Source organism: Calidris pugnax, unplaced genomic scaffold (assembly GCF_001431845.1).
Source record: "Calidris pugnax isolate Ruff unplaced genomic scaffold, ASM143184v1 scaffold8, whole genome shotgun sequence".
NCBI lineage: Eukaryota > Metazoa > Chordata > Aves > Charadriiformes > Scolopacidae > Calidris > Calidris pugnax.
In genome coordinates, this window is record NW_015090830.1 from 527,565 (window position 1) to 537,736 (window position 10,172).

At 39.5% G+C, this 10,172-nt stretch overlaps 1 non-coding gene across 1 annotated transcript; it reads right to left on the bottom strand.

The window, feature by feature from the left end:
* Positions 1-9,407: 9,407 nt before the first annotated feature.
* TRNAS-GCU lies at positions 9,408-9,489 on the bottom strand. Its single transcript has one exon. It is a non-coding gene; the product is annotated as a tRNA-Ser (tRNA).
* Positions 9,490-10,172: the final 683 nt, after the last annotated feature.

A 10,172-nucleotide genomic window follows, 5' to 3' on the forward strand; every position in this document is an offset into this window, starting at 1 on the left:
GTTGCTGTTGTTCCAGCAACATAAAAAGTCAATTGATTCTCATTCTCTACCCAGTGTTATAGATTCAAAACGATTCTGCATTCAGCCTCCAGGACAGCAGGATTTTCAGGACTGCAGCTACGGTACCTTAGTAATTTCTTTTGAGAACAGGTGGAAAAAAAATCTCTGTTTGTCCAGTAGCCAAATGGTAGGTGGGAAGGAAGAGTGGGAGACGGTTCAAATAGGCAAAATCTGACACTTCTTGCTGAAAAGAAGCATCCAGAAAAAAAAAAATAAATATATATATATAGAGTAGAACAAACCTTTCACTGAAAACCTTCCCTTTCATGCACTCCTTTACAGCTCGTAAAACACAGAGAAACGCCAATGTTTTTCTGTCCCATAACCCAGTTAATTAGGCACTTCACCTGCATCAGAGAGAGACAATTCTCTTGTCTACCTGCGATGAATTAGGTTTACATCACCCATCTCACAGGATCATGTTTAAACTATTGTGCTATGGGCTGTCTGGTCTTCCCAGTGCTATGAACAACACAGCAAAATTTGCTAAGGCAAATTAACAATTGCTTTATTGCTGTGCACGCTGTGCATGCTGCAAACTCCAGGTGACTCATTGAGTCGAGACTTAGTAGCTGTTGCTGGCTGGCTTTCTCCCGTTGCTGGGATTTTGGATCATCTAGCAGCTCCCACAACAGAGTCCCCCTGCTGTTAACTGTGAGGTGGATCTATTTGATCTGCTTCTGAATCACGCGCAGCCCCAGATTGGAAAGGTTGGATACCCTGCATAGAGGTCCCTGGGCTAATCTCAGTTCCTTTTAGTGATAATGTTCCACCTTGTATTTTAAATAGTCGCTGGAAGCAAGGGGCAACGGTTTTAAATTGGAAGAGGGGAGATTTAGATTAGATACTAGAAAGAAATTCTTTACTGTGAGGATGGTGAGGCACTGGAACAGGTTGCCCACGGAAGTCGTGGAGCAACCTGGTCTAGTGGGAGGTGTCCTTGCCCATGGCAGGGGGGGTGGAACTAGATGATCTTTAAGGTCCCTTCCAACCCAAACCATTCTATGATTCCATGAATCTTCCAACCTATAGGCAAGAGAATCACTGAGTCACACTCTGTTTTAATATTTCATTATATTAAGGAATATTTAGTGTTTTGAACAAAGAGGAACTATTTCAGAAGGAGAATTCATCTTCTCCCATGCTTGGCTATTAGGTAAATGCTTTGCAACTAGCCACATGCCTAATAATTTTATTAATTTCACATGGAAAGAGTTTTTTAAGAAATTATATTTCTTAGAGAATTTTTTTTGCACAACCAACCAACACTGGGGCAATTACATAGGATAGAAAACTTTGCCTCTTACTATCATCTAAAATCAAACCAGAAAACTCAGGGGTAGATTGAGTGGAGTTGTTTTGTGGCAGGTGTATAACAATAGACACAGAAGTGTTTTTTCTTTCTCCTCACATATGAAATCATAACAGTCCCTTCTGATAATAAAAAATGCTAACATCTGGTGAAGCCAGACTGGGTCTGGAGCTGCTTTAAACTATGCTTTAAACGGTAACCTAAGGAGAAAAGTTGCTCATAGCTCCTCCCTGCTTCTCTTCTTGCGCTTGGTTCATGAAACTGTTCCCAGGGAGAAATGACCCACCTCAGGCATCACTGTTCTGTAGTCATGACACCAACGTCCAAGAGAGCAGAGCCAGACTGCTTATTTTAAACAGGAGTTCTTTAGAAGGTTTCCGTGGACTCCAAGCTCTTGTGTCCTTTGTGTTAACATGGGGAGGAAAAAAGAAAAGGTATGTGCAATAATGCTTCTGGAAAGGCAGAATTTTTATTAAGAGTTAAGTGTCTCCTTCTTTGACAGCAGCCACGCTGCTGCTCTCTGAAGGGCAAGAAGCTGAACTTTCAGGGACCCAATTAGGAAATGCTTCAGAAAGAGTGCTAGTGACAGCAACAGTCTGAGAGATTAACTACAGTAAAGGATGCTCAAAGCACTGGCCTCCAAGTATTTTCAGCATAGCTATGATCTTTCTTTTTTGTTACTTAAAAACTGCTTTTAAAGAAAGAAAACGGGGGAAATGACTTGAGGTTTTTTAATTTATTTTTTTGCCAGGTCCCAGAGCTTTACAAGTGAGCAGTTCCACAGCAAACATCACTTACCAGCAAAGCTTTACTTCTTCAGAGAATAACAAGTTTCCTTAAGACAAATAATAAATGCCCTTCATATTCTTGTGGCTGATAAGACAAGCAAGCCTAAAAGGTGAATTATGTTTTGCCTCTGGAGTCTTTTTACTTTCCAGAGATGGGAAGAACTGACGTTTCTCTTAGTTCATTGCTGAATACCTAACTGTACAGAAATACTAAATTTTGGCTTGTAACTGAGAGCAATCTGGTAGGAATCAAACAATGACAACAAAAATTAATCACATTTACATATATTTTCTTTAATTCTCTAGTGCAAAACAAAATGTTAATGACAACAGAATAAAAATAAGCTTCCCACGATCACACACGAGCTCTCACAAAATAACACCCCAAATTCATAAAATACAATGTATTTGATATCTATCTTCTTATTACAAGACAAAGTTGTTTCTACTAGAAACAATAGTGACAATCTTGTTCCAGCTGAACTGGGCTGTAATCTTCCTGTTCTCTCTACAATATAGGGGAAAAAGCAGTGTGTAAAAAATAACAAACATGTTTTGAGAAATCTAGTATAATAGCTTTCTTTCATAAATTTCAGCAAAATTAAGCAAAGCACAAGACTGAAGGGCTCATGATTCTTCATGTGTTAGAAAAACAAATGCAGGCTGATATTTTTAATGAGACTTCTATTTGTGATTAATGATATCTGTTTGTCAATGCAGTTTAGATATATTCACCACATCCTCACACTGTGTTACAGCTCTTGCACAAAGGTGAACTTCACCTGGCAGCTTCACTGGATAATGGCATTAGGATTTGCTAATCAGCACAGGTCTCTCCTTATATGCTAATTGAAAGTAGCCATTGGCACCTGGTCATGAAAGTTCTGACCCTGAGGTGCTGTCCTGGGAGAAGAGATCTTTATCTCTTTAGCCCTCCACAATAGAGAACACCACTACAGCAGTACTGGATACCAAAAAGAGTAGAGCAATTTCTATAAAAGTAAATATTTATTTACTTGTTTTTATCAAGCATTGACACTCCTGGGCTGTGTTCACTTAGTTCAATTGGACTTATTCCTATTTAATGTGCTATTCTGTATTCACTCATGGAATGTAGTGTTTTCCCATTTGGATACACTAGATCAGATATTATTCATTATTAGTGGTTTTCTACACTTTTCTTTTGCTTATTATTCTATGTTATTTTGCAGTAGTATGCACATTTTGAAGTATGCCTCTATGTAATCTGCAGGGTACAAATTAAAATGATTACACATCTTCTACATGATATGCTTTGAGGGACAGAGAAATTAAGATTGAATTTTCAATTTTCATACCTATTTTTATCACAACCTTTTCAGATATGCTGACTATCCCAGTGTTTTCTGAAGTCAGCAGTTCTTCAGAAAGATTATCATCACCTTCAAAAAATAAGATAGGTTAGTAATTTGTGTGTGTACTGTAAAATAATTTATATGCACTAATTTATATTACTTTCCCTTCCCTGTTTAAACACCTTTGTTTTGTTCATCTTCTATATGGGAGTCACTGCTGGAATGTTCTCTTGGAAACTGCTTTCTCATCTCCAGTCATGATTTGGCCATTTTGTTCCTGATCACTGTTCAGCTGCTTCTGTGCTGAATATAAGCTCTAACTGCTGGCGGGTTTCCCTTCAGATTACTCTTGGTTTTGTGTCTGATTAATCAGATTGCCTCAACAGATTTAAAAAAAAAATATAAAATCACTTATAGAATTAAAACAATATCTTTGAGTATTGTGAATGTTTTAAAGCTAAATGTCACAACATGATTTATGCATATATGAATAGAAACTTGTCCACCAGCTACCTGAAATACGTGTCTTATTTAATGAGTATAATCTAGCAACTGTCATTAAAAGAATACATAAAGGAGAAATTCTTCTCCACTTTGTTTCCCTTTTCAGAGGGAGATTTCTTCACAGGGCTTATTTAGTGTAAAACCTGTCATCATTCATTGCTGTTGAAATGTATAGTCTATTGTTATCTTATCCTTGTATGACTTTACCATAGTTAGGAATATTTCATGATAATCTTTATGTTTGTCTCTGCTACTTACATGGTACAAGACAAGAAAGGCTGCTTGCCAGGGTGAGCCCACTAAAACTAGGAACCTGGGCTGACCTGACTGGGGCCAAATTCTGGGCACAGGCATAGAAAAGTGATTGGCAAGAGGCCTGGCTGGGATGCCAAGTTGATGAGTTGAGGCTGGGGAGGCAGATGGCCAGGCATGGTGTGGCTTTGTCATGAAGGTTATGACATGTCTTAGAGGAGCTCCAAGTGAGGCGGAAGGCCTCCAAAGGTGTTTTGCAGACCAGTCCCACCCAGCCCCATCCTGGCCATCTACCTCAGGCTCTGTGGCTGCCCCCAGCAGGACTGGGTGCTCATCCACATGTGTACCAACACAACCCGAGTGTTTGAGGCAGGCTGCAGAGCCCCTGGCAGCACACAGGGACACATCGTTTCCCTAATAAAAATCTATAGTACCTTCGTAACACTTATCATCACAGGATGTCTTTTAGTCAGGGTCGAAAGGCTGCGACATTTAGAGCAGGAATGTGCTACTCCTGAGTTGCTCATAAAGGAACAATAAATCCTGTCTTCCAGGACAGTGGTTGCAACCTATAGTCTCCATCTCTCTATGATGTAAAGGGTGAAGGTGACTAAGAAAAGCAAATTCTACCAACTTCTTTCTTCCATAATTTTAACTGTGAGTTTCTGTGGTGCTTGACTACTAAGTGGGGTCCACAACCCCCCAGAAAAATGAGCATTCAGGCATTGAAAAATCCATCAATATGCATTTTGTTAAGACAAGTAAGGAGTATGAAAGTATTACATCATGCTCTCTGGTATATACTTTATAGTTTTTAAACTAAAATACAGCTGTTTAGATCACTTGTTGAAATACTAAGAGAAAACAATAATAAGAAAATGAATAATGTAACTCAAATATTTTAATCAGAACCACAACTAGTATAGAAATTTTTTTTCTTCTGGAGATTCATTGTATCTGAGAACTTCCTCTGCATAGTTATGAATACAGGATGGTTTGATAATTCACTTTTTTTCCTTTTTTTTTTTTTTTTTGAAACACAGAAAAAGTTTGTTGCTGTGTTCATTTTGTAATGCTTTAAATATGACGTGCCACACAAAGAACTTTATTTAAAAAAAAATAAAGTTGCTGTCAGAGTTCAGAATATAAATTTCCAGTTCCTCTTTGTGCATATAAATAATTTCTCTAAGGAGTTCAAAAAGATAAATAGAGATATTTCTTTTAAAAAAGGCTTGGTAGAATCACCATCAATATTAAACCTAGGTAATAAACATTGGGTTCTTAAATCTAACCCAGGTGATGAACACTGGGTTACATATACCTAGGTACTTATGAGTAAGAGCACATTTTAAAATTGCTGAATGTTCAGGACTTTTGAAAATCAGCAACTGTTTAGGTAATTAAATGTGGGTTTAGAAGCCTATGGTTAGACACTCGAGTTTAAAACTCCTGGCTTGTGATTAAAACCATTCTAAATGATTTCATTATTACTCACAAGAGGTAAATCCTTAAGATGCAGGTGTTGCAAATTTGTATTGCCTGTTCCTGAATTGGCTGAAGCCCTGGAAAGTTGGAGTTGAAAATTATTTTTGGACAATGTGTTGTTTGCTCCCCATGTAGAGATATGGTGACAGAAAAATGAGTGAATAGACCAAAATCTGACAAAAGCAGGATGAGAAAGAGAAAAGAACGGACAGAGAGGAAAACAAATTCAGAGACGGTGGGGAAAAGCAGGGAGTGGAGCATACCCAGTGAAATGCTGTTGAAAGAGAAGTACATTAAATAGCTGTCATTGGGTAGCTCTGCATGTGCAGAGCTTTCGTCAGTAATAGAGGGCATAGACATCCATTTCAAGTCTGATGCAGCATTCAGAAGTCTTTCCATTAACTTCAATGAGCTTTGGATTAAGCACTTAGGGGAAAAAAAGGTTATGCTTAAACTGAATGCTCTTTTTGAAGAAAGGAGTTTAAATTATGGAAGAAAGTTTTAGTAAACTCAGAAAACTTGCCAAGCTTTCAAGCCCTCAGAATCCCCAGTATTTACAGTGTCTCCTTTAGACCCCCAAGCTTAAAAAGGGAGAAAAGTAGCTTATCTTAGAATTTAAATGAGTTCAGTAAATGCTCAGGCTGTGGAATGTAACACAAGATGTATTACAAACAAGCCAACAAAGCACTTTATTACACCAAAAGTGTGCAGGGGATTAAAAAAATACAAGGGAATCCCTGATTGCTATTGTGCTTTGGGATTAGTAGAGTTCAAAATAAAGCTGCTGTTTTCATTGTCTGAATCCTGCATTTTAACATTTGAAATACATTGTATTTATAATTTCTGCTGGAAACACAAAAAATAAGTAAATAAGGCTTTGAAGATAACAGGAATTTAAGAACTTTAAAGTTCTTTTTTCCTTTTCTTTCTGTTTCTACTGTTATCATTTTCCTTTCTTTGCCAGCCTTTTAATGTGGGCAGTTGGTGCTTCTGAGATTTCCAGCCATAGTTCTTAATTGCGCCACTTGGTCTCACTGCCTGAACGCATCCCATTTCTGTTGAAGTGCTGAAGCTCAGCTGCTGCTCATTTACCCATCACCAATGAGCCTTCTCATTCCCTTCCCAAGCCACACCCTCCTCCAGAGATGTCTGGCCATTTAATGGCCACTTGGGTGTAGGTGTCAAGGTGTTGGCAATGAGGAGAGGGCTACAAGTGTGGCCTCTATGAAGAGCAGCAGGGGCTGCACCATGGGGGACGCAGCTGGTTCCTGCCAGCTCCAGTGGACCCACTGCATGACACAGCTGTGTCCCTCAGCCATAGGTGGGGCAACTTGGGGAAAGCTTGTGTAGAAAGGGAGCGAGGGAAAAAGTGTGAGAAACATAAACACATATGAGACTATGAAACAGCCCTGTGAACTCTATGAAGAAGTCAGGAGGAGGTGCTCTAGATGCTGGAAGAGAGATTTCCCTGTAGCCTGGAGAGATCACAATGGAGCAGGTGGCTCTCTGCAGCCAGTGGAGAGGACCAAACCAGAGCAGATATCCACACTGCATTCTATGGAGGACCCCACGCCAAAGAAGGTAGACATGCCCTGAAGGAAGCTGCTGCCTGTGGAGGGCCTGGACTGGAGCACAGGAAACGTGTGAGGAGGAAGGAGCAGCAGAGAGGACCTGACATGTACTGACTGCAACCCCCATTCTCTATCCCCTCTGCACCACCTGGAGAAAGAGAGTTGGGAAGGAAGGAGTGAAGTTGAGCCTAGGAAAAAGGGCGGGGGGGTGGAGGCAAGTTGTTTTAATTTTGTCTTTGTTTCTCACTATCCAAATCTATTTTAATTGGCAAAAAAATGTTTTTTTTCACCAAGTCAAGTTTGCTTTGCCTTGATGGTAATTGGTAAGTGATCCTTCCTCCCTTTATCTTGACCCATATTCTTTCCCATCTTGTTCCCTTGTCCTGTTGAGGAGGGTAAACGAGAGAGTGGTTGGGTGAGCATCTGGCAGTTGGCCAAGGTCAATCCAACACATTATTTAACAATCAAACACATAAGCAACATGTGTTGGAAAACAGTAAGGGTACACACATTGTAGGTGAACTTTTGTGCCCTATTTTAGTCATGGACAAAGTGCAAGAGATACATAGATTCTAAAAAAGAAAGCAAGTACAGATTGCAGTGACCATCAGCAAGAGCTACGTGGCATGGACTCTCACGCTGTTGTATTGCCATGTAGCTCCCTGCCTTTATACATCAAGGTCAAATCTAATATTGAAAAGAATTGTGCTGTTCTCCTCTGAGTCTTTGTTAAGCTTGAGCATTCTTTAGATTTTCAACAAATCTACTGGCTTTTACACTATGCTACCATGAGCTTACCAATGTCCAGCATTCATAATATTTCCTTCATTGAAAGAACAGTGTTTTGCTACCCATGAGCTCCAGAGTCCACAAGAACCACTTTTTGACACTCTAGTTCTTTGTTCCCTTATTTCTGCTGGGGATGTTCAGCTAATCACTTCAAACTCCTAGAGTGAGTGAGTAGACGATTTTTTCCTTAGGCAGCAGCTATTCCATTGTTCCAAAGTGCTCTTTTTTAACTGGAAAATTATTCTGGCTACTGAGTTTCAGATACTCTTCATCTGGAATATACATGACCAGCATCCCTCATAAAAAAACACATTTCCTATTTGCTGAAACCTATTATGATATGGAAATTGCATTAAATGCATACAGAATTAACAAATTTCTCAAGAAATGTAGCTGTGTCAGAATTGTTGCAGAAAATGCCACAGTTTTTATATGGCCCCATATTCATAGCTATGAGATCGGCATATTCTTTTTGAAATTAGTCTAGAAGAGTGAAACTAAAGTTATGCTATAACAAAGAGGGAAAAAATAACCCTTAAAATTAGATTTTGCTTACCAAATACATTGGCTGTTAAAAGTTTCTTCTGTTTAAAAATCAGGCAGTTAATTCACAGCTGCTCCTACTATCTTTAGAATGTTGCTACTCATCAGTAGGGATGTGGACGTATTCGATGGGAACAGACAAAGTAAATGAACTTGAATATTTGTCCTCTCTGACAGTCTCATGCTAAAAATTGTTAACAGATTTAAGTGATTTAAAAGCCCTAAGATCTGCTGCTAATTGTATTAACTACTTCTTCATATTCTCTCTTCTTTCATATGTCAAATGATTTCAAATCACAGAATGAAACAGGGATGGAAGGGACCTCTGGAGATCATCTAGTGCAACCCCCCTGCCAAAGCAGGTCCACCTAAATCTGGTTGTACAGGAAAATATCCAGGTGGGGTTTGAACATCTCCAGAGAAGGAGACTCCACCACCTGGGCAGCCTGTTCCAGTGTTCTGCCAGCCTCAAAGTAAAGAAGTTCCTCCTTATGTTTAGGTGGAGCTTCCTACGTTCAAGTTCGTGCACCGCTGAAAAAACGTCAGCCCCATCCTCTTGACTGCCTCCCTTTAAGTATTTATAATTGATCAGATCACCTCTCAGTCTTCTCTTCTCCAGGCTAAATAGACCCAAGTCCCTCGGCTGCTCCTTATAAGAAAGATGCTCCTTGTACCCCTCAGTTTTTCTTTCTTTAACTGGGGAGCCCAAAACTGGACACAGTACTCCAGATGTGGCCTCACCAGAGCAGAACAGGGAATGGGAACCTGCCGACGAGGATGGGATTCGAACCCATGCGTGCAGAGCACAATGGATTAGCAGTCCATCGCCTTAACCACTCGGCCACCTCGTCTGCTGAATCAGGTATTGCTTTCCAAAATTTTATATTAAATGGCGGGTGAATAGAAAATTTTGATAGTTTTGCCAGTTCTTAGTGATCTGCTTTTGCCAGTTGTTAGGACACACTCCATCAGTATGCCGGGTACTTCCATAATAACTCAGTGTTTATGTTTCCCAAAGAGGCAGTAAATATGCCTCACTGGAGTATTCTGATGAATTTTGCATAGCACTTTGTTGGAAATGATCAAAACCTATAGTTTGTGAGGGAAATTGCAGCTTCTTTTCCCTTTCCCCCAAGATAGCCTTTGCCCAAACAATTCTAAATTGCTAAAAATTTCAGTGTATTAATGATTACATATTTTATCTGGAAGTTTTTTCCCGAGTGGAACCTTTCAGTATTTGCACATTAAAACATTTCATTTGAATGTACTGAGATGAACTCTGTTACAAGACCATTCAATCTTCAACTTAATATTTTAGTGTAAGCTACGCAGCTTCACCGGAATTCAGGCAGAGCTTGGCTGGTATCTGATCCATTGACATTCATGAGCCTCTTATGATGGCACTCGATTTGAAACCTGCACTGCATCACGAGTGGTATCAGCCTGATCTAACTGAAGGGAAGAGAAAAGCTGATCTATTATTTTTACTAGGCAATGTATCACACTGAGAAAATATAATATAACAGTCAACTGA